This window comes from Macaca fascicularis, chromosome 16, assembly GCF_037993035.2.
Source record: "Macaca fascicularis isolate 582-1 chromosome 16, T2T-MFA8v1.1".
Lineage (NCBI taxonomy): Eukaryota > Metazoa > Chordata > Mammalia > Primates > Cercopithecidae > Macaca > Macaca fascicularis.
In genome coordinates this window covers 58,423,514-58,447,801 of record NC_088390.1, presented here as the reverse complement: position 1 = coordinate 58,447,801, position 24,288 = coordinate 58,423,514, and the positions used below count along the sequence as shown (strand labels likewise).

At 36.7% G+C, this 24,288-nt stretch overlaps 1 protein-coding gene across 12 annotated transcripts in view; it reads right to left on the bottom strand.

Annotated features, from left to right (window-relative positions):
- Positions 1-24,288, bottom strand: part of SKAP1 (src kinase associated phosphoprotein 1) — a 329,438-nt gene that overhangs the window by 145,820 nt on the left and 159,330 nt on the right. The gene's annotated exons all lie outside the window — the stretch shown is intronic.

The following is a 24,288-nucleotide window of genomic DNA, read 5'->3' as shown; positions in this document are numbered from 1 at the left end:
TTGCAATGAGCCGAGATTGCATCACTGCACTCCAGTCTGGGTGACAGAGACTCTGTCTCAAAAAAAATTTTTTTTTGGCTGGGCATGGTGGCTCATGCATGTAATCTCAGCACTTTGGGAGGCCGAGGCAGGTGAATCATGTGAGGTCAGGAGTTTGAGACCAGTCTGACCAACGTGGAGAAACCCCATCTCTACTAAAAACACAAAATTAGCCAGGCGTGGTGGCAGGTGCCTGTAATCCCAGCTACTCGGAAGGCTGAGGCAGGAGAATTGCTTGAACTCGGGAGATGGAGGTTGTGTTGAGCCGAGATCACACCATTGCACTCCAGCCTGGGCAACAAGAGAGAAACTCCTTCTTAAAAAAAAAAGAAAAAAAATTCTCTTTTAAAGAGACAGGGGTCTCACTATGTTGTCTAGCTGGTCTTGAACTTCTGGCCTCAAGTGATTTTCCTCCCTCAGCCTCTTGAGTAACTGGGATTATAGGTGTGAACCACAGTACCTGCCTCCAGTGATTTTAATATTCATCTTTTCTTCCCTCTTTCAGTACTGTTTCCAAAGAGGAAGAGGCTCTACTCCCTTCCAAGGCCAACCATTCAACCTTGCTACAACTGCCATCACCTCCTTCCTTCTCCTAGGTAATGCTCCATCATCTATCTTTCCTGCGTCGTATACTTTCATCCCTCCTCCTCCACCAACTCTTTTGCTAGAGAAAAGACTCAATTTTCTCTCAGCTTCAAATCCCTGTGGCTGTTTCATTCCCTTTCACTTTACCAGACTTCCAGTAAAGCAATGGGTACTGATGCTTCCACTTGTCACCTCCCATTACTTCCTCAACCATGGAGTTTTGGCTCTCACCTTTAAAGGTACTCTTAATTTGTCCATTCGAATGTACCCAGTGACCTGCTAATTGTCAATCCCAATGACCTCAGTCCTTATTCTCTCTGATCTCCCTGCAGTATTTGATATTGCTGATCCCTTTCTTGAAATTATTTCCTCCCTGGGTTCTCCTCCTACCTCTGATACCCATTTAGGGGATCTTTGCTAGCTCCTCTGTCTGCTTCATCATATGTTGACATCTCTCAGGATATTATCTCTGGCCCTCTGGTTTTCTTCCTCTATAGTCTCTCCCTGGAGGATCTGTTTCTTGACCTTAACTCTCAGCTTTAATACAAGGGATCTTAAATCTTTTTTCATCTCTGAAAAGCCTTTCATTTGAAGTTTTAAACTTGTAAGCTCCATGTTCCCAGTGTGTAACTTCTTGAACTTGAATGATGAGTTTGGTTTTGGACATTGTTGGGTCAGGGTTCTTAGCTACAAAGCAGAAACTGACTCAAGGTTGGAATCAAGGTAGCTCCTGAGGGCAAGGGACAGGAACCACAGCAAAAATCCCAACTATTGTTGCTGCTGCTGCTGCTGCTGCTGTGAATATCATCACCAGATGTCCTCATATCTTTGAATCACTTGATTAAGATTCAAAGTCTTCAAAGAGGAAGTACCAATTTGATCAAGCCTAAATCATGTGGTTGGACCCTAGTAATACCAGAGTTGGGTGAAGAAGGATTTGATAGTGGAAAGGGACCACTATATCTTATTAATACCACACATAATAGGAGATAACACGAAGGGGATGAGAGAGTTTATAGGAAGGGGGAGGGTCTTACTGCAATGGCAAGCAATGAAACATGCCCACCACAAAATACTAAGGTTGATCAGTCCCCAATGTCTTAAAAAATAAAGCCTAACTATCAACCGTAGGTGACAGGAGTGGATCAAGAGAGGAATAAATAATCATGATTCACAACTAACCATAATCTTACCCCCCCCAGCCACTCTCTCTAAATATTCTCCAATGTGCCAAGAATTTTTATACAACTTGCTTTTGTTTTCTGCTACTTTCTCTTTCTAGGGAATCCTTACTTTCTTTATTTGGTTAAATCTTACTTATCCTTCAAGATTTGGCTAAATGTCACCTCCTCTGCGAAGTCTTCCCTGATTCCCCTGGGCAAAATTAATCATTTATTTTGTTCTCCCTCCACTTAGCACTTTGCTGAAAACACTAATCTATCTTAATGATTATGGTTAATTGTACACATCTGTTTTCCACTGGATTATTAGTTCCTTGAAGGCAGGGACTGGGTCTTATTCATCTTTATATCTTCACAGTCTACGTCAGTAAGGAAGAATTAGGAAGCAGAAGGGGCGATGCTGCTATAATGATGAGGTTTCTTAACTTATGGTTTACATTTTTTCAGCTTAATTTCTTTTGTTCCATACATGGTACTTCCCTAATCATTTCAAATGAAGTAGTCTATAGAGTTCTAGGTCAACTTCACCCTGGGTCAGGTAACTTTTGTTATTTCTTATTCTTTAGGTGAAGGAAGCAGTGTGTAATGTTCCCTTTGCTCTTCACAACTGAGGTGTCATCAGTACTTTCAGAGGTCTTACAAGCAATTCAATTTTGCTTAATTGATAAATTTTTCTTTCAGAAGCACAGATTGAGCTAGTTGTATGTGTTTCTCTGTATCTTAGACACTGGACTTAAAATTAAGAACATTAAAATACTTTATGTAACAAGTGCATTGAGATCTTTATGTGACAGACTTTAGACACAGGAGATTACCTCCAACAATGGAAATAGTGTCTGTGATTTTGAATCAGTTTCCTTATGGTAAAAAATATTTCTATGAAATGTGTCTGCACAATAATATGGTCAATAAGCATCACAGGCCTAAAAGGAAATGTAAGTTTCTCTTTTAAGAATACTTCTTTTATATTACAGAAATGATCTCATTTACTTAATACATTTTTCAAAAATTAAGAGAATGTTTTCAATTTTCCAAAGGTTAGGAAAACAAAGTACAATCCGAAGACTATATTTGTAAAAGAAACTGTTATTAATAGTTAAATTTATCAAGTGGACATTCAGCAGCAGCTGAGTATTAAAGTTGCTTTCCTAGAAAACTAGATATTTCATACTTAATCTGTGCTTCGGCAAGCCACAAAACCTCAAACTAACAGACCCTCTGTCATTTGTGGATAGTCTAATTTATCTATACTGAGATTAAACATTTAAAAAGGTCTGATTACACTATGAATATATGGAGCATTCCTGATTAGAAAAAGGCTCAAATTCTGAAGATGTTAATTTATTTCTTGGTTGATTCTCACCATATTCTGTCATCAACAGCCTTTTCAATTCCCACTTTTTGAGACAGGTTTCAAGAAAATGGAAATTTGGGGTTACTAGATTAGCCACGTAAAACAAGTGAAAAAAATTTTTAACAAAGGTCATAGAAAAGCACTCAATGAAAATAAAAAGGCGTTTAATCAACTTCATTATTTATTTTAAAGACAGGGTCTTGCTCTGTTGCCCAGGCTTCCAAGTAGCTTAGGACTACAGTCTCATACCTCTATGTCCAGTTAATTTTTTATTTTTATTTTTGTTATTATGTTGCCTAGGCTGGTCTTGAATTCCTGGCCTCAAGTGATCCTCGCCTCACCTCGGCTCCCAACACACTGAGATTACAGGCTTGAGCATCACTGTGCCTGGCCTCAGCTTTATTTGTTCTAAAACAAATTATGAATAGTAATGGTTATTACATAAGTAATCTCTATGATGTGGGAAACCATTAAGCACCTTTTACACACTCTAAATAAGAATTATGCTTTGGGTTTTTATCATATTTCTAAAATATTTTCTAGCATGAAACATCTAACTTAAAATTACACACAAGCACATATTCCTATTTATCCTTCCAGACATAATATAGTCACTGTCATTACAAAGCCTTCTTTGTGCTAACACAAAGCTAATCATTCTCTCTTCTCTGCTCCCACGTTACATTTTACCATAATCATTTTCTTGTATTTCTATCCCCCAGTAGGCATTGAGCTCATTCTGGGCAGGGACCAGACCCTCTTCACGTATGAATTTTCAGTGCCTATGCTGTTCTTTTTTCTTTCTTTCTTTCTTTACCTACACTATTCTTGACACATAGTAGTAGATGACCAGTGTGTGTTAGTTGAATGAGTTAATAAATGAAAAAAATAAATTACATGTATATAATATAATACAATTCTAGCACAACACCTTGATTATAATAAAATACAATTCTAGTACAACAACAGTTCAATGAGAGTGGAGAAAAGGATGGAATCACGTGAAGTCTTCCAGATGTGTTAATTATGTTGAACCTAATGGGAAGGATAACAAAAGTCTTTGAAGAATGGCCAAGAGTGAATTTTGGGAAGTCCAGTTGAACGATTTATAGTCCAGATGAGAATCTGTAATGGCTTGGTGGAGATGGCAGAGATGGAGAGTAACAGATGTATCACAGGAACACTTAATTGATAGCAACACAGAATTGATAGCACCTGATAAGTAGCTGGATATCGGGCTGGGGTAAGAGAGATGGGAAGTCAAAGATGAGAGCACCATTTATCAAGAGAAAGAAGAAAAGGTACAGGTTTTAGCGGGGAGAAAACAAAGTTTCAGACTTACTGAGTCAGGTACTGGAAAGACATCCATGTGTTACTATGAGGAGGGAACTATTCCTATCCTCCCCTCTTACACATAGGGAAACCTGGGCTAAGGGAGCTTACATGACTTGCTAATTGCTTTCCAGACCTGCCTCCAAAGTCCATGTTGTTAACTCCTAGGCCATACAGCATATGATCCTTTGTTTAAGGAAAACACCAATATATAGCAAGCCGAGTTACACTCCTGACTTCTGAGTACTAAATGTGTCTCAACTGAAGCAACTATCCTGGAGGATGAGGCCACTTAATAGCTTTCAAAGCAAGGTGGTGGTATTCTTAAAGCCTCCTTCCCACACACTTCTCTGCCAAAATAGATGGCAGCCAAGCCAAAGAGCACTGGAGAAAGACATGGAGCAGAAAAAAAAAAAAAAAAGAAGAAGATCCTCAGGGTGCTGGTAGAAGTGCAAAGGTCTTGTTCAGGTGAAAGAAAATGTGTAATAAAATTCACCGGTTCAGCTGAACAGGTAATTACAGAGTTAATAAAACAAGGATTCCTGACACAATAGATTCTAACACTGCCATGGGTGTCATAGTCACTAAGTGACTTTTTAGTTTGCTGATCATTGATCCACTAGACACTAACAGCTCCAATCGGATCAATGCAGGATAACATATGAGGAGGACTTTGCATGTTAAAAATCTACTGGAAATTTTACATGAAATAATTCATTATCTGGGTAATGTGACCTGTGTCCAAATGATACATGTGGACCATTTGTCAGGTTTTTTTAATGGAAAAAAATGAATTTTTTTCTAAAAGCCTAATTATGTGATAAATTCCACTGCCGAGAAATTGAAGCCACTTGGGTGTCATGAATGTGTAAACATGTTAATTCGAGGGCTGTGATACCTAAAGAAGTATATTTCATTCCACTCTCTTAGCTTCCCTTTCCCCAACAGGGTCATCTCATCCATCTCCTCCATTCCTGTGGCCCACCAACACTCTGTTCTTGGGTCTTTCTCTCTTTGTAGCCTGGGTCAGCTTCCACTTTCCCTAAATCTTTCTTTCCTGTGCTCACAGTTCCTTCTAAGAGCTTGTCTCCTAAAGCCAGCATTTAACCCAAGGTCCCCTTTGCCATCTTCATCCCCTGGGGCCCTGTTGTCATACAATTTTATCAGAAGAGAGCAGACAGATAAGAAAATATACATATTTCTCATGGAAAGAACTCATATATTTCTTGGTTCTAGAAAGACAAATGATCTAAAGCAATAACAATAAGCTTGTTCATGGAAACTAGACAAATCAAAAAGAGTTCTGGGAAATGTATTTTGTGTGTTTGGTTTTAAAAACTTTATTGAGATAAAATTTACATAAAATACAATTCTTGGCCAGGCGCTACAGCCCACTCCTGGAATCCCAGCATTTTGGGAGGCAGAGGCGGGCAGATTCACCTGAGGTCAGGAGTTGGAGACCAGCCTGGTCCAACATGGTGAACCACTGTCTCTACTAAAAATACAAAAGTCAGCTAGGTGTGGTGGTGGGCGCCTGTAATCCCAGCTACTTGGGAGGCTGAGGCAGGAGAATCACTTTAACCTGGGAGGCAGAGGTTGCAGTGAGCTGAGATCACGCCACTGCACTCCAGCCTGGGTGACAGAGTGAGACTCTGTCTCAAAAACAAACAAACAACAACAAAAAACCACACACAAAAAACACAATTCTTTTTAAATGTACAGTTTAATGAATTTTGACAAATATATACATATATAGAGTAGTTGTATAATCACTACCAAATCAAGACATAGAATATTTACATCACTCTGAAAAGCTCCTTTTTGCTCCTTTGTAGTCAATCTACTCTTTCTATCACTGGCCCTGCCAGTCATTGATCTATTTTTCTATCCATAGCTTTGACTTTTTAGGGATGTCAAATACATGAAATCATATAGTATCTAATATTTTATATCTGACTTCCTTTAATTAGCATAAAACCTTTAAGATTCATCCATATAGTTGTGTGTATCAGTAGTTTATCCCTTTTTATTGCTGAATAAAATCATGCTTTGTTTATCTACTCACCAGTTGGTGGATACTTGGGTTGTTTTCAGTTTCAGTGAATAAAGCTGTTGTAAACACTCAAGGCAGAATCTGTACTCAGACTTAGGCAGTCTAAACCCAGAGCTCAAGTTTTTTTACTTTTTTATTTTTATTTACTTTTATTTTTTGAGACGGAGTCTTGTTCTGTCGCCAGGCTGGAGTGCAGTGGCGCGATCTCGGCTCACTGTAATCTCCGCCTCCCAGGTTCAAGAGATTCCCCTGCCTCAGCCTCCCAAGTAGCTGGGATTACAGGCGCCTGCCACCATGCCCGGCTACTTTTTGTATTTTAGTAGAGATGGGTTTTCACCATGTTGGCAAGGATGGTCTCGATCTCCTGACCCCATGATCCGCCCACCTCGGCCTCCCAAAGTGCTGGGATTACAGGCGTGAGCCACTGTGCCTGGCCCAGAGCTTAAGTTTTAAAGCACTTCAGTCTACTGGTGTCCAGTAAGAAACCATGAAGCTCCTTGTCATTGTCATGGCACTCCCTGATGGGGTTCTTCTCACTGCTCCTGGTGCCCATGATGCTCTCCAAGTAGAGACTGCCTGATTGCACATCAAACGCCGCTCATTTAGGCTGGTAGGCAGAGGCAGCGTGCTTTCAAATTGTGCTTTAAAGAAAAACCTTCACATTTGCAAACAAATTAAGGGAATTTACTTGTAAGGAAAATCTAATTTAGGTATCTTTAAAAGGAGAGCTTAGAAAATAAGAAATTAATACTGTGGCCACTATCTAGTGATCCATAGCTTAAGTTTTAACATGGCACTGAAAACTTCTCTTACCTATAAGTATTGATCTAGTACAACTTATTATCTTTGGAAAAGTATAAGTTTATTATAAAATCAATGAGAAAATATATGCCACTAGACATGACCTCATACTTATATTGTTTAGAAAAATAATAAAACAAAAACAGAAAATAAATATTAATATTTACTAGTTTATGGACAGGCAAGGCAACTTGTAAAAACTTCTAGTTTATCTAATGCATATATTTTAGTACTGCAGCAATAAGGAAAACCTGAAGAACAACAGCTAAGTATAACTACAGTTAAAAAAATCACATAAGCATTTACTTGATTCTTGATGCACCAATAATAACAATGGCAAAGAAAACAGAAATCCCAAAATAATGTAAGTTTGTCTCAGCTAACAATATTGTTTGGAAAATTCTTATGTTCACCCAAAGTTGAACTGCACTTAATACTTCCTTTTATGCCTTTCTGTTTCATTTTATTAGATTAAGAAATTATAAAAATTTTAAACATGTGCAAGTGTATAGAAAATAATGTAATGAACCTCCTGTACCTATCATCGGGCTTCAATGATTATCAACTCATGGCAATTCTGTTTCCTCTATTTTCCTCCATTCATTCCTCACCTCTACCCAAACTAATGCCTTCTTTTTTTAACTTTTTACTTTAAAATAATTTTAAGTTTTCAGAAAAGTTGCAAAAATAGTACAAAGTTCTCATCTATCCTTCAACCTGTTCCCTCAAAGCTAACATATTACATAACCACAGTATAACTATCAAAACTAAGAAACTGCTTTTGGCTGGGCAAGGTAACTCATGCCTGTATTCTCAGTACTTTGGGAGGCCAAGGCAGGAGGACTGCTTGAGCCCAAGAGTTCAAGACCAGCCTGGGCAATATAGTGGGATCTCAGCTCTACAAAAAAGTAAAAAGTCAGCCAGGCATTGTGGTGTACACCTGTAGTCTCAGCTACTTAGTAGGCTGAGGTGGGATGATTGCTTGAGCCAAGGTTGCCTCACTGCACTGCTGCCTGAGTGACAGAGCAAAATCTGGTCTAAAAAAGAAAAGAAAAGAAAAAAAGAAACTGCCCTTTTTTTTGGTAAGGAAAACTGCACATTTTTGTGCTCCTCTGATAAATGCAAACCCACCCATTTGAGGGAACAATAACTACAAAATGCCATCCACTCTTAGCAATTATGTAATTCCATGTAATTATTTTCTCAGTTTGGCTAAAAAAAGCAAGTACTTTAAGATCTCTAAAATAGTCATAAACTAGTGCATTTTCTAGTTAAGAAGATGTTTGGGAGAGTCAAGCTCCTATTTCAGAGACAGAATATAATTTAATACTTACTTGAATACAGAAACCCCAATGAAGTTGTGGTTTAGACGTGTTGGGCATTTCTAAAATATAGGTAATATCAAGTGACTCCTGCTCTGAGTCAAGACAAACAAGCTTCCCCCTGCCACCCAGCATAACTGATGAAAGAATGCAGAGAAAAGTGATTAGAGTAGATTATGATAGAGAACTAGAGAAAGTTTCCTAAGGGAAGACATGTTTAAAGTTATATAGAAAATTTAGATGTAATAAGAAAAATAAAATAATAATAAAATTTAGATGTATATATCATTAAGGCAGCATAGCATAGTGCTTAAAGCCAGGATAAACTCTGGAATCAGATTGCATGGGTTCAAATCACAGTTCAACTTCCTCTTGGTCTGTGACCTGGGGCAAGTTATTTAACCCTTTCAGACTCTGACTCTAGGTGCTTATAATAACCTCTGCCATCTATGGATGCATCAGCCTTGATCCAATCAACCGTACAGCAGAAATCGTATGTCTACTGACTTGGCTTACTGGCTATATTTCACTCTAACTATAATCTAGCGGCAGGCAGGGGGCAGGATCTCACTAACTCTTGAAGATCTTAGTGGTGGTGGATAGATTCCTCTTCAGAAGTGAGCGACAGCTGGATACAAGCTGCTGCTCCATTCTGTTTCCCTCTGGGTGGGAAATAACTTAGGAATAAGGAGGACAATGTGCTCTTAGTCTGCCTAACTGGCCCTTCCGTCTGGGCATCTTGTACCTAGCTAGTTCCCCAGGGCAGAAGTGGAACTCTAGCCAGCCTCCTTTTCTGAGATCAGACTGTACTTCCCTCCCTGATTAATGTCCCAGACTCTCACCTGTCATTCTTTGAACACCGTGATTACTCAGTTTATTTCAATGCCATTCTCTGTCTACTCCTCTTAGAATGCCTGGGATGTAACTTTGAAATTGTTTGCCCAGCCTAAACTCAGCTCACAGGTAAAGGAGCTGCTCCCTCCCTTTCATATTGCTAAGATTTCCTTTACCTTTCCACCTGCTTCCCCCTCCTTCTTGCTAAATCCCACACAGTCCCTTCTCCTATTAAGAGCTGCCAACTTGTTGACTGGCCCATTCAACTCCATTTATGGCAAACATTCATAGTTGTTCTGATTTTAATGGGGTTATCCTTTATAATAATGTTTTTAAAAAGTAGGTCATGAATAGAACCAATAAAGATAAATAATTTGTGGAGGCCAATTTCTTTTAAGACATTCTATATCAAATAGAAACTGTATGGTGTGTTTGAAACATTGAAACTGACCACTCATGAGTAGTTATTAGAACATGGAGGAAAGACTGTTTGCCATTTTAGCACAGGTAATTTACAAAATGTCATTCTTTTCAGTGTACTCAGCGGCACATGGGCCTATGTTGGGTTCTGCCGATTTCAAAGGTGATGGATGATCTATGAAGGAGACTTGGATATGAGTACGCAGGTGACTTCTATGTTCAGATATCTGTCATCATGTTCAAAAACAGCTTCCAAAAAGCACAACTGGCACGTTGTGGGAAAAAATACACTTATATTCAATATATCCCTTTTTTATAAGTAATATCTATACATCTTTGACAATTTTGCTCTCACCTTAACTAGAGAACAAATCTATGTCGACTAGCATATATTTTAGCAGTTGTAGAAGGATGGAAATCTTAAAGGAAACTAGACTTTAGCCAAGTCTGGGAGGACCTGCCTTTCAGGGGCTGCCAAAGAATTGGCGGAGACATACATGGTAAGACTGAAAGTATTTGGATTTTGTTCACAGTTCAACACAATTCTCCCACAGTAGTCATTAAACTCTGATCAGGTTACCAGATTGGTAGTTTTCAGCACACTGAAATTCTTAGTTGCTGAGATTTATGAAAGTTGTATTGAAAGACTTCGAGTTGTGGATTTGCCTACAAAGCAATTATTAATATATGGAGATTTCTCTTATAGTAGGCCTGAGTCCTCTTCTGACACACAGAGAGGGCCATGTTTTATGCTTTTGGTGCATTTACTCTCTAAGCTCTCCAAATCCTCACAGCCATCTCTAAATGTCCTTTTGTGGTATTTGCTTTATGGCCAAGATGTTATTATGGATGAGGAAAGAGGCATTTAGCAACACATTTGAATAAGGGAGTAAGATGGGAGTGGTGATTCTAGAAAAGGAGCAGAAAGCTTACTTACACCCCTCTCCTTTATATGATATCAACTCTTCTTTCTGGTCATACTGAGTCTAGAGAGAAAAAAGGATCCCTGGCCGTGCCCTGTGGCTCATGCCTGTAATTCCAGCACTTTGGGAGGCTGAGGCGGGTGGATCACGAGGTCAGGAGTTGAAGACCAGCCTGACCAACATGGTAAAAACCCGTCTCTACTAAAAATGCAAAAATTAGCTGGGCATGGTAGCGTGCGCCTGTAATCCCAACTACTCAGGAGGCTGAGGCAGGAAAATCGCTTGAGCCTGAGAGGCGGAGGTTGCAGTGAGCTGAGATCATGCCACTGCACTCCAGCCTGGGTGACAGAGCAAGACTCCATCTCAAAAAAAAAAAAAAAAAAAAAAAAGGGAGACCCCTATGTCAATATTTCCTATGAACCTTTTTGATCCTCTGACCCTAAACAAATGCTGCATTTTTATCATTTATCTTTTTCCCCACCAGAAATCATAACAGCCATTATGTGCAATTCTGTGGTGAGAAAAAGAGACAGGAATTCTGAATATTGCTCCTTAATCTGTTCCTTGTTTTCTCAGACATTTACTTTTGGAGTCAGATGTATATGAACAGTCCTGATTTGCCACAGCCAAGCAGTATGGCTTTAGGAAAGTTACTTAACCTCTCTGATTCTCAAGTGTCCACATCTGTGAAATGGGAATGGTAATATCTAGTTTACAGAATTACTGTGAGAGTTAAAATGAGATAATATATGGAAAACAGCCAGTACAGTGCCTAGCACATGAAGGGCTCTCAATAAATGATTGCAACAGTAATTTCTGATAGCAGTGACTCAGCTTGGGGAAAAGTCTTAAACAGGTTGGGGAGGCTACCTCAAATGCTTGGTGAAAGGAGAAAACATATAAACAAACAAGAAGACAAACGAGGTGTTATTCATTTTACCTTACAGAGAAGATCTGCTGTATAAGACTAAATTTTAGGTGTTTCTGAATATGGAATTATTGTTAGACCATAGCAGGAAGGCTGTTTCAATCATATAGTGATGCATATCAGAAATGTGAAGCCTGGAATATATACTACGATTTATTTTTATAACCTTCAATGAGAGGTATTGTGCATGCATAAATTATATATTTTCACTTTTGTAATTATACCTAAACCACATACTCCCAGAATATTTCATTATGTAATTCTTCAAACTTAACTTCAAGTTTCCTTTATAAAGCAATGTTCTATAAAAATAATTTATGTAAAAGAAATCATTACTAATCACGTTTACTGTATAAGGAAAAAATGCCCCCCTAAATATTCATATTTATATTGCCACATTAGCTACTCTGAAATTGTTATTGGGCAAAACTAATCTATTCAAGGCAGGTAAAATATTTATAAACATGATTCAAAGTACCTACATTCAGAAACTTCATAAAATCTTTTGAAATAATTTTCCTCTAAAAATTCAGAAATATATTAATAGCCATTGAATTGTTGTGCACATTATGGGTCATTTGTCTCCAATTCTGGTTCAGAATGGAGATTATGCAAACAATTTTTAGCCCCAAATTCTCCCCATGTCCTGCTAAATTTCTGCAAGAAATTTCTTTGTAATATTGCCATTGCAATCGCTATATGTAACACTTCAAATAGTATATGTAGGATCTCTTAAGTATTTGAACTAGAAAAGCAAAAATAAAGTTTACGAATTCAGCCAGAGGCAAACAACCAACTAGGAATTACTGAGTGGATATAAGTTATTTAAGCATTCAACAGGCAAATTAACATCTACAACATCCCATAACAAACACACACACTTGACTTCTTCCTCAAGAGCAAGAGTTGTTTTGGCTTTGAAATCAGCTTAATAGTTGCTTCCCCACTTTCTTATAACTTCTCTTCATATTGCTCATCTTAATCATCTAGATAATTTTCGCTGGGAGCGGTGGCTCACACCTGTAATCCCAGCACTTTGGGAGGCCGAGGAGGGTGGATAACGAGGTTAGGAGTTCGAGACCAGCCTGGCCAACATGGTGAAACCCTGTCTCTACTAATAATACAAAAATTGGCTGGGCTTGGTGGTGCACACCTGTAATCCCAGCTACTCGGGAGGCTGGGGCAGGAGAATTGCTTGAACCTGGGAGGTGGAGGTTGCAGTGAGCCAAGATCGTGTCATTGCACTCCAACTCTGGGTGACAGAGCAAGACTCCGTCTCAAAAATAAATAAATAAATAAATAAAATAAAAATCATCTAGATAATTTGAATTTCTTCATCAAAGTTATCTGGCAAATTGTGCCAGTGCCACAACTAGAACACAGGAGTGACTCTTACCACCTGGTTCCACATTTTCATTACCTATAGTCAGCAACATTTCTCAAACCTACAAAATTCACAATAATAACAGAAAATGAAAAATATATCTAATAAGCAACCTAGGCTTTAAGAGAATGGCAGGGCAATTACATTTTTTTTTTAGTAGAACCACAGGTAAGACTATTATATATTGTTCCAAGATTTTAACTAAAAGAGTATACACAAAATATTAAACTCGAAGGTGTGAAAGGAAGTGATATATGATTCCTAATAACATGGAATAATGGTATAATTCAAAGCAGAGACATAGTTCCTACTAGCCGCAGAAATTTTTGGTAAGAAAGAAAAAAAAGGAGGCAGTTTCTGAAAAACAAAAATGCCAATATAAAGCACACTTTTATAAAAACTTCTCAGTACTATTTTTTATGTGCTTTCTGACTATTAAGTACTAAAACAGGGTTAAATTGATTAGTTTGCTTGTTATTATTTATCAGTTAGTTAAATGCTGCTCAGACTCTAGGGTTCATTAGCTTATTAGTCAAATACCAGTCAGCTGTACATAAGGTCTCATGTATCAGCTTGCTTATCAACACATATATACAAACTCAAGTGGAAAAGAAAGCCTATTTAAAACGTGTATTTAGAATTGTTCACAATAAATATTTGACACAGTTAACCAAAATGTTTTAGCACACTCTTACTTCTTACATAGCATCATAATAAAAACATGCAACAGAATTCAAAGCAGATGGAACTCAAAGCTAAGTCATAAACTTGTGTTTTTTAAAAAAGAGAAAAATTGGTAAAAACATGGACTGACTCAAGAGGAACTTGGTATATCTTTAATTTCCCACGAATTGAGTAACAGTGATATTTAATTTGACAAATATTGAATTCTTGAATAGACTATTTGATAGTCTGTCTGATTTCTATTAATTCGTGGGAGAGTTTAAGACAAGTGGTAACATTTAATGAATGTGTGTTCTAATTATCTCTCAGTGATCTGTCTGACATACAGTGAGTTATGAAAGTCATCAATAATTTCCCCTTATTTTTAAATAGCAATAATTCTCTCTCTCTAAAAAGTTATATCTTAAGGGTTTTTTAAGCTATAATTCATAAAAAACAATGAAGCACTGGCTAAGAATCTATCAAAATAGTGGCTGACTACCAGATTGAAAATAAATGTACGCTGGGACAGTGGCTCACACCTGTAATCCTAGCACTTTGGTAGGCCAGGGCAGGTGGATCATCTGGGGTCAGGAGCTCAAGACCATCCTGGCCAACATGGTGAAACCCCGTCTCTACTAAAAATACAAAAATTAGCCGGGTGTGGTGGCATGCACCTGTAGTGCCAGCTACTCGGGAGGCTGAGGCAGAAGGCTCACTTGAACTGGGGAGGTGGAGGTTGCAGTGAGCCGAGATCACGCCACTGCACTCCAGCCTGGGTGACAGAATGAGACCGTCTCAAAAAAAAAAAAGCAAAACAAAGAAAAGAAATTTAAACATTTTAGTACTGGAGGCAGACTGCTAGGAATCTTAGCCAACTTGTTATCATAACTGTGTCTTCCTAAAGGCAAGCAAGAGAAATGCTGGGAAATAGCACAAAACGATGATTTTGAGAAAATACAAGAATGATATATACATATAAAATAAAAGTATATAAACTTGTGCAGTGTATAGCAAAATAGCTACTTGTAATATAACATGAATACTGTGGCTTCAGGCAATTGAACAGAGAAGTGAAGCTGAACGCTGCTATGCCAACCAAATGGCAAATGTGATACCTGATAATGTAAAACAGAGGCATCCCCAGGGCACCATGTAAAATTATTATAAAGCGGTGAAATAACAATATAAAGTTAATTTTATTAAAATTAACAATACTTCCCATCAGCACGAGGCAATCTATATTCAAAATTAAAACAGTAGGAATGTTTATCTATTCAAGCATTCTGATAGGCTAAATATTGTTGACTGCTAAAAGAAATAAAGTTTTCAAGCCTCTTTTTCCTACACATTCATAAATACTCATGCTTATGAGTAATATCATATTCAAAGGCCTGAAATTAAAAACATGTTTCCTTATGAAATTTGGTATATCTGGCATGTCATTAAAAAAATTCCTGCCTACTTTTTAAAAACAATTTGATGTCTTGGAAATAAAAGAAGGGATAAACTGATCAAATTTTGCACTGTACTGTTTAAGTACAATAAATAGAAATAGGTAAAATTAGTAATTTCACGGCATTATTTGAATATTAATGTTTGCTGATTTCTACTACTTTCTGATACTTACAAAACTTGCCAGCTGTGAGACATTGTGTTAAGCAGAAATATAAATTTTTAGGCTCTGTTAGCTTTCAAAAAATAGTATTGAGAGTTTTTTCTTGATTACAAAAAGAATGCAAGTTCATTACAGAAAAAAATGAAAATACAGAAAAGTACAAGGAAAAAAGAAATATTAGCCCTATTATGTTGTAACCTGTAGTCATTACTAACACTTTAGGACGCATCCTTTCGGTATTTTTAATCTATGCACCAATAAGTATATATAATATAAAGAATTAATATTTAATCAAAAGTAAACCTGAATGAAGACTATGTCATATTACAAAAGGAATTTTATTTTTTCATCTAAACTAAAGGAGTATGTCAGAACATATACCATGTTTCACCTAAAGAGTGGCTGCAGTTACATAATAAACTACATCTGCTGAAGAACTAAACATAAGTTTAAAATCCAGGAGTTAAGCAGTCAATAGTACCCTGGAGTGGGTGGTGGAAATATTCTCAGAATTAGTATGAATTTTATTATTAGGGGACCGATGGATTTAATTTACAATATCTCAAAATTTTGAGGCACATTCTCTATTTTAGATACTTGAAAAATCTGTTTCATATGTTTGGATATCAAAATCCACTAAATCTACTATGATAACACTTCCTCTATGAGGCCAGTTTCATGTCCTTGATGATTAGAAACTAGAAATCACGGGTTATAAGGTAGAGAAAGTGGCAATTCAAGAATTATTTGTAACTAAAGATGGTATGTTTTTAAATGCTATTATCAGAGGAAAGAAACCAAACCATTAAAAAAGTATGTAACATTATTAAATTTAATTCAAGCCAAGATAACCTAAGCTTGCACTGAACACTCATTCCAACTATTTAACCCTAGCCACTGAGCTGAGGCTATAACAGCAGGTGGGTTATCAGACAATGCACTAGAATTTCACAAGATCGATTAAGTCAGAAGACAAACAGGAACTTCCCCAGCCTCTTTTATTCTTCCCAGATAATCTGTGTTATGTTCTTGAGGAAGGAAAGGCAAATCTTAAGCTTTACACTGTACTTTAGCACACTCTGTCTCTCTTCCCTATTTTATTTCTCACCTAGTTTACATTATATCATGCCATTTCATTTATTGCCCCGCTGAGGAATGTAAACTATATGAGGGCAGGGTTTTTCACTGACATATCTCCAGTGCCTAGAACAGTGCCTGCAGGGCACATAGTAGGTACCCAATAAATATCTGTTGAATAAATGAATGAGATTTCTTTAACTGGATAATTAGGGTTAGCAGAAGCCAATTTTAAATATTCAAAGAAAAGAAAAACATTTTACAAAAAATTAAGACACTTCTGGCCTGGTGTGGTGACTCACACCTGTAATCTCAAAACTTTGGGAGGCAAAGGCAGGAGGATCGCTTGAGGCCAGGAGTTTGAGACCAGCCTGGACAACATGGTGAGACTGTTTCAAAAGACAAAAAAATTAGCTGGGTGTGGTGGCATGCACCTGTAGTCCCAGCTACTCAGGAGGCTGAGGCAGGAGGGGTTTGAGGCTGCAATGAGTTATGATGGCACCATTGCACTCCAGCCTGGGTGACAGAGTAGACCCTGTCTTAAACAAAAACAAAAACAAAATCATAAACTTTTGCTCAGAACTTGCATTTCTCTAACTTTGCAAGCACAAATTTTTATACCTGTTGACCACCTTCATGGAGTTACTTTGAAAATAGTAATTACTAAAGCCCACTTCACTGAAAATTTGAGTTAATTTTTTAAATTTTCTGAATTTTGGGGTCACTGGTGCTGGAAAAAAAATTACTCTCTCTGTTCTCTTTCTTGTAAAAAATTCAGTGCTAACCCACACAAATCCAGGCAGCTGCCTCATCTATTCTGCTTCATCTATTCTCCGGCTGAGGACATTCTATATTCTTATATCCCTATTGAACAATAGCACCATCCTGAAAAATTTGCGTACTGGCAATCAAATCATTCTGCAAACAGTAATGCAGATTCCAATGATAAGATGAGTGAGCAGGATGCAAGAACATCTTAAAGATCACCTGCTGCACTTGTGTTTGAGGTGCTCAATGGCTGTTTACACCAAGTGCCATCTGGCTCTATAGATATAATAACAATTATTCCATCGAGGTGTGTAGCTCCCTAAATCATATTAATATACAATGATTCCACTAGTCTTATAGGAGTTGATGTCTTTGTGTGCTCTCATTTAACCTGGGTAATGCGCTAAAACAAGTCTGCCTCATCATTAAGAATTGATTTTTTATTTATGTGAATGTCACTGGCAATCCCATGATATCCCTTTGTAATTCAGTCGAACAGGGCTGCATACTAGCGTTAATCTATTTTTATGGCATATCTTTAAAAATTTGCAACATCTTGCTACATTTGGATATTTATATAGAGATTTGTGTTCCCGTAGAAAGCTGTTGTTAGCTTTGGAGATCCATTTCATACAGCAATAGGGCAAGTATCTAATATACTTCATTAGCTATCTTATATCAGATAAGGGTTTATTTCTTTAAATTATTTAACCTTGGTATAACCTACTAAAATCATATAAATTACAAATACACTAATGAAAATCATTAGTTAGCCTATTCAAAAAAAAAAAAAAAAAAAAAAAGGAAAGCAAAGAAAAAAGAAAACCTCCAACAGTGATAAAACTAAAACATTTTAAAATCAGCCCTCTGGAAGCATTTTATGAAAATAACTTGATGAATTTGCCATGATTGCTAATTTCTTAACGTTGTCATTGGTCAGTCATTTAGCCACTGATGTTAACAACTATTCTGATATGCTAACATTTGTAAAACAAACAAACAAACAAAAACCAAAAAACACATCACTTTTTCTCTGGCTAATTCAAAATCTGATTTTAAAAGTCATAGTTAAAATTATTTATAAACATGCCTTAATGACTTTTGCTAATTTAAAATGAGATAAACACAATAAGCAACAATAAAAACAAAAAATACATATTTTAAGATACCAGGAAAAAACACTACATCACAAAATTATACTTTAAATCTAGTCTTCTCAAGAGTATTTACAGGATCATTAAATAATTACCTTATGGGGAAGTTCTGTCAGAACACCTCTCTTATTTAGATGAGTATTATAGACTTTGAACCTGTTTTTAAAGCAATAGCAAGCTTCTTCAGAAAGTCACTGAATTTTGGGTGTGGGGAGATATGGTATGTTATACTGCAGGTCTTGACCATTTTATGCTGCTGCTTTAAACGCAGAATTACTCTTATGCTGTTGAATTTATCATACACAATTACTGATACTGCAACTCATAAGGAAGTTAAGCAAAGTTTCAGGACATGCAAATAAATGAGGTAACACTTCTTCAAATCTAAAGGATTTTTAAGGGGAGTGTCACTGCAAACTATAAACTACTGTAAGATTCTTGGTCTACAACAATCTCTTGTGGATTATTTAGACAATTTTTAAAAAAGCACACTGGGGCAAGTTTATTTTTCTAACTTGAAAATACATGTCCTAAAACTTAATTAAAGGCTCAAACTTAAGAAAGACACATTCATAAAAATCTACATTTGCGTTAGATTGTGAAATCAATGTAGTTTTCAATATAATACATTAATATCTGTAATCCTTAAACTGTAATTTTTACTAATATGTTTTCCAAGAGCTGCGTAAATTAACTTCTTTATGTATTGTGTATGTTATAAATAACTAGAAGGAATTACGTGCTTTTATATTCAATAAATAAATACATTTAAAGCTCAGATACTTTCACTAAAATAGATCCACAAAGAAGCTTGGAATGTTTTTCTGTGGTCTTCAGAACTATGTGTGGTGAGCAATTATCAGGAATAATACATGTGTCGGTTTTTGAATTCAGTAAGCCTTCTAAACATTATTTGAAAACTACTCCACGGAGATGATAAAAGGTGTATTAATCACCTAAATGCCTACAAATTGAGATTTAAGGTCAGAGATATTCCCTTAGTTTACTTAAGATATTCCTTGGATATCCCTTAGATATTTCCCTAGTTGTCCCACACGGGCTTGCTTGGTCACACATCATATCCTGGTACATACGAGATCCTGAGTTAGTATTGGGGAATTGGTGTACAAGGCTTACAAGTCAGCTTTTAAAACATAATAATGATAGCATCTATGATACTAGTCTAGTGATTCTATGGTTTTCTTTTTGTTAAAATAATCCGTTACTTTAGAAATAAGCTAAGTAAAGAGGGAACATGGAGTCAGACTGAAATCTACTTCAGGGCTCACCTCTGTGGGATGAACAGTGAATGCTCTGACAATGACATTCACAACAGCATTGCTGCTGGGTATTGCTATAATTTGCTCTCTATGATTGTTCCTTTAAACAAAAAGCTCTGCGCTCAGCATGCAAAGAAGTTAGAAGTGCGGGAAGGAGGGGGAACCACACATGTAAGAGGAGAAAGAGGAAAAAACTGCAGATCAATCATTTATAATTAACAAAAATCCGATTGGTGCTTTAAATAGAGATCAATGTGTTCCAGGCTGCCTGGATTGTGGGGATGTATTCACCTTCTGGTAACTCTCCAAGCAAGCTGTCACACCTACAGAATCACCATTTGTTTTCTTAACAAAGCTTCAGGGGGCGCCAGGCTCTCATTGAAATTTCATTAATCTAATGGAGTAAAGTCCTATAGAAAAAAATCAAATTCTCGTTGGACGAGATGCTACCTGGGAAAGATAACCTCTGTTTGAACTCTCAGACTCGGATCTCTCTGCTATTAGTCTGAGGAAACAGACAGCAACAACGCTGATTACAGCCACCGGCCTCAACAATTTTTTTTTCTAACTAGCAATTTCGAGTGCAAGTGCCATAGTGTCAGCTAAAGAAACACAACTGCGGGTTTTCTGCAGAGCAAAATGGCTCTGAAATGTCACTGAATAGCTCACAAAGGACGCCAATCTACGACAACAGAGGCATAAGCATATAGGAGAAAGGGCCCACACATCCTCCTTTCAAAGGTATGTTGTTTACATGCATGTAATTTGTGAAACCCACAGCTATTCAATTCAGGGTTTTCACAGAAGTCTAAACCAAAATCTGTGTAGAAAGCAATATCGAGATTCTTCCAAAAGTCACAGAATTTTGGGTGTGGGGAGATTATGACATGTAATACACAAAAGTAGATGCCCTACATAGTACGTGACCTACACAGTATAGTCTTCAAGTTCCCAAGGCATCATTTATGGCTGTTATGTGTGATGATACTTCAGCATCACCTCCATGTGATTTGACTCACAAGTTTTCAAAAGTGGCCTAAATCTGTACATGTCAATATATAGTAGCAACGGTTACTTTGAGAGGAAAATATGGAATGTTGATTCCTTAAAATTCTTTCCAGGAATGTCCCCATGGCTCATCTGACGCATGGCAAGGGTATATGATGGTACATGTATGTGACAAAAAGAGCCACCATGACAAAGACTGCATCTACACCAAAGTAAAATAGCTTTCGGTACTGCTTATTTTTTCCCAATTTAAATGTCTATTTGTAAAAATTTAGACTAACAGACCAGTAGTTTTAGGCACAAAAGTCTAAAAGAGAGAATGAAACAACCTGTAGAAAGTCCTCTGCTAGTCTCCTATATGATCACTATGTTTTGCACAAAGCAACTGGGCAAAGGAAGTTGACTTCAATCAGGCAAGATCACAGTCAAGTTCAGCACTGTTTTCTGATTCCATAGACGTCTAAATCTGGAAGTGACAGTGCAAACTTTATTTGTGTTAAGGAAGAAGACTTACAGCACTTTAAACTAAAAAGAGAAACTAGCAATTTGAACATAAACTACTACTTGTATTTCCTTTCTTTTTTAAACAAGGATCTAAAAATTGTAGCACATGATAAGGAGAAAAAAGTCATACTTTGCAAAAAGAAAAGAAAGGTGATGACATCCTAGGCAAGCAATTCAAAGGATTCAAAAAATTCTGAGTCCATCTTTAAAGATACTTTTTTTCTTTTACAATAAGCTTGCCATTTTTCACCTAGGTCACATAAAGCTTGCCGCAGATCAGGAAATGTCTTCAGTTTCCAAAGCCTCTCACAGGAGTGAGTCACTTCCTGTTTTTTTTTTTTTTTTCCATTTCTCTGTTTATGGGTAAACATTGCTCTATTTGGATATATTCAATATTTTTGTGTCTGGTCTAAATTTATCCATAAGGATCTAGCTTCTTTTCATACATAATTCCTTTAATTTCCTGTCTGAGATCCACCTGTAGAATTATACTTCCTGGTCTCCATCTACATCCTGTTTAAAGATACCACTGAGAGTAATATAAAAATTTTTTAAAATTCTAAGCATTAGGAAAATGAGTAAATAACACATTTGTGTGTCTATGTGTATATACTATTTATGTAAACATGTAATATATGCAAAACATATTATATATACATATGATATATGCAAATCTGTACATAGAAAAACTTAGTTTACTCAAGATCACTAAAATTGATCCTGGGAATAAAACAATATACCTTTTCTAGGCATTTATCCCTACTATAGAGACAGAGAAAGAAAGATTGTGAGAGGGAGACACACACATTCAGATGAGCCTTCAGGGAATTGTATGAACTTTTGAACCAGAGACGGAGAGCCAGAGCCCAGCCTGTTCCCACTTTAATAAACATTTTTTTCTTCAATTAATTAAGGTTTGGAAAGAAAAAAAAACCACAGAAGAGAAGTAATTTAGCATGCAACGCATACTTTACAGATGGATCCTACCTTCGGATGCTTATTAAATCTATGCATGATTGCGCTGGAGAAAATTAATTGCATTGTTTCTCACTATTGGAAAAGAGGTTGCGAATAGCTCAAAAATAAAAAGGAAAATGAAGCAAGGTGGTTGTTGTTGTTTACGAAACAGCTATAGTATAAAAGAAATACTTTCAAAGTCCTATTACAAGTAATACCCATGACTGGCATAAGAGCACAGATTTCTTTAAAATTGTTTTGATATTTCAAAATACCATATATGTTGCTAGAATACATATATCTACTTTAAGTTTACAAATATTCTGGTCTAACTAAAATTTCCTACTCAGTAGCATTTGAACTATTCAATTAAGTGATGAGTTTTTGTTCAAATCCTGCTGTGAGGAAAGATTTACGTGAGCAGCTGGGAGTAGACACTGGCACACATTCACTGCATCATGGTTGGCTGGTATTCTCTCCATTCCAGTCTTGGGAAAAAGTGATAACTTCCTCATTTTTTTTCAGAGAAAAATAGAAAATATTATTATAAAGTATTCAGAATTCAGGTAATCATTTGCATTTTATAATCTTTAATTAGAAAGAAAAAAAAGCACAACAGCTTCAGAAACTGAAGCCATTTTTCCTTTTCTGAAGGCCTGCTGGTGGAAGTTCAACTGAAACCTCTCTTAGACTGTCCTGAAAATGACCTTTATCAAACTTGAAAGGAGCACTCTCTAAGGAGTTAGACATTAATTTTCCTAACTCACATATTTCTAGATTAAAAAAAAAATCCTTGTGTTACTTCCTTATGGATACTCCTGTTGGTAGGCCTTACCCTGTTGTTGACTGACTAAAAACATTTCACTTAAGAACTTCTAAACTTACTTGATTCCATGACCTAAATAGATGGTGGTTTTATTTTACTCTTTTGCCTATTCTAAGTCTATTAATCAGTCTCTCTAATCCCTGGTTAACATGTATAATTATTTTAAACTATTTATCATGACACAAATTTTGCTAAAATTAACAAACTAAGTACATATAAATAAATGAATCAGTCCTATGTACAAGAGGTTTTGTAGATATGGGTAAATATATACATTTACTAACATGGAGATTTATTTATATAGTGCCTTTCACCAGCAGATCTTGAAGAACAATATAAATGACCTTATAACCTTATAAATAGTTACAGATATAATCATCCTTAGTTAGGAATGGGGGCAAAACAAGATCAAATGGTGAGATAGGTAGTACAAAACTTCTAAAACAAGTGTTCAGTTTTATTCCCTTGCTTTACCTTTTAAATCAGACCTACCTCCCTTTTAGGGTATTAACCAATTAAAAGTAGAGTCTCATCAATGATTAAAAATATATGTGGTTCAGTCTAGGCACTACTCAAAAGATAAAAAGCCATGCTGCCATGAGAAACCAAGCCAATGCCTTGTGCTGCTAGAGTTTTTGTAAATGTGACATAAAAACGTGTGGTTCTTATTTTATTGGTTATTAAAAACAACAAACGGGCCTATAAGGGATTGGACCTATATAACTTTACCATTACGAAGGACCACTGAAGGTATAAAAACAGGGCTAGTTTCAGAAATTTTGGCAGTCTCAGTCTTACTTAAGCCAAACCACTCTGATAGGTATGAAATGCCTAAATAATACAAGTGGAAAAAGGTCCAAGAAGGGAGATTTCTTAGTTGAAGGCACCTGAACCTATTTCCTGTTTTCAGAAAGATCTCTTCTGTTTGCTGCACTCTAACCTTGAGCAGCCACTCCCACAGGGCTGACTGCAGCCTATACCTGCACATTTGACCTGCCTCTTGATTTCAGACTCTTTCCAGATGTTCCATCGTTTACCTTTTAACAGCTTCCCTTGCAGTTGACACCATCTTCCCCACCTTAAATATTTATTGGAAATGACAGTTCTGTATGTCATCCTTAGCTATTGGTCATCTAAAGTTTCCGGACTTCTATAAAGAAACTGTCACATTAGAGTATTTTATTATTTTTCTGCATAAGTCAGAGTGAGCATCAACAAACAACTAGTTAGAAGCTGCGGGCAAAGCAGTTTTGGCAGCATGGATAACTCAGGCTCTC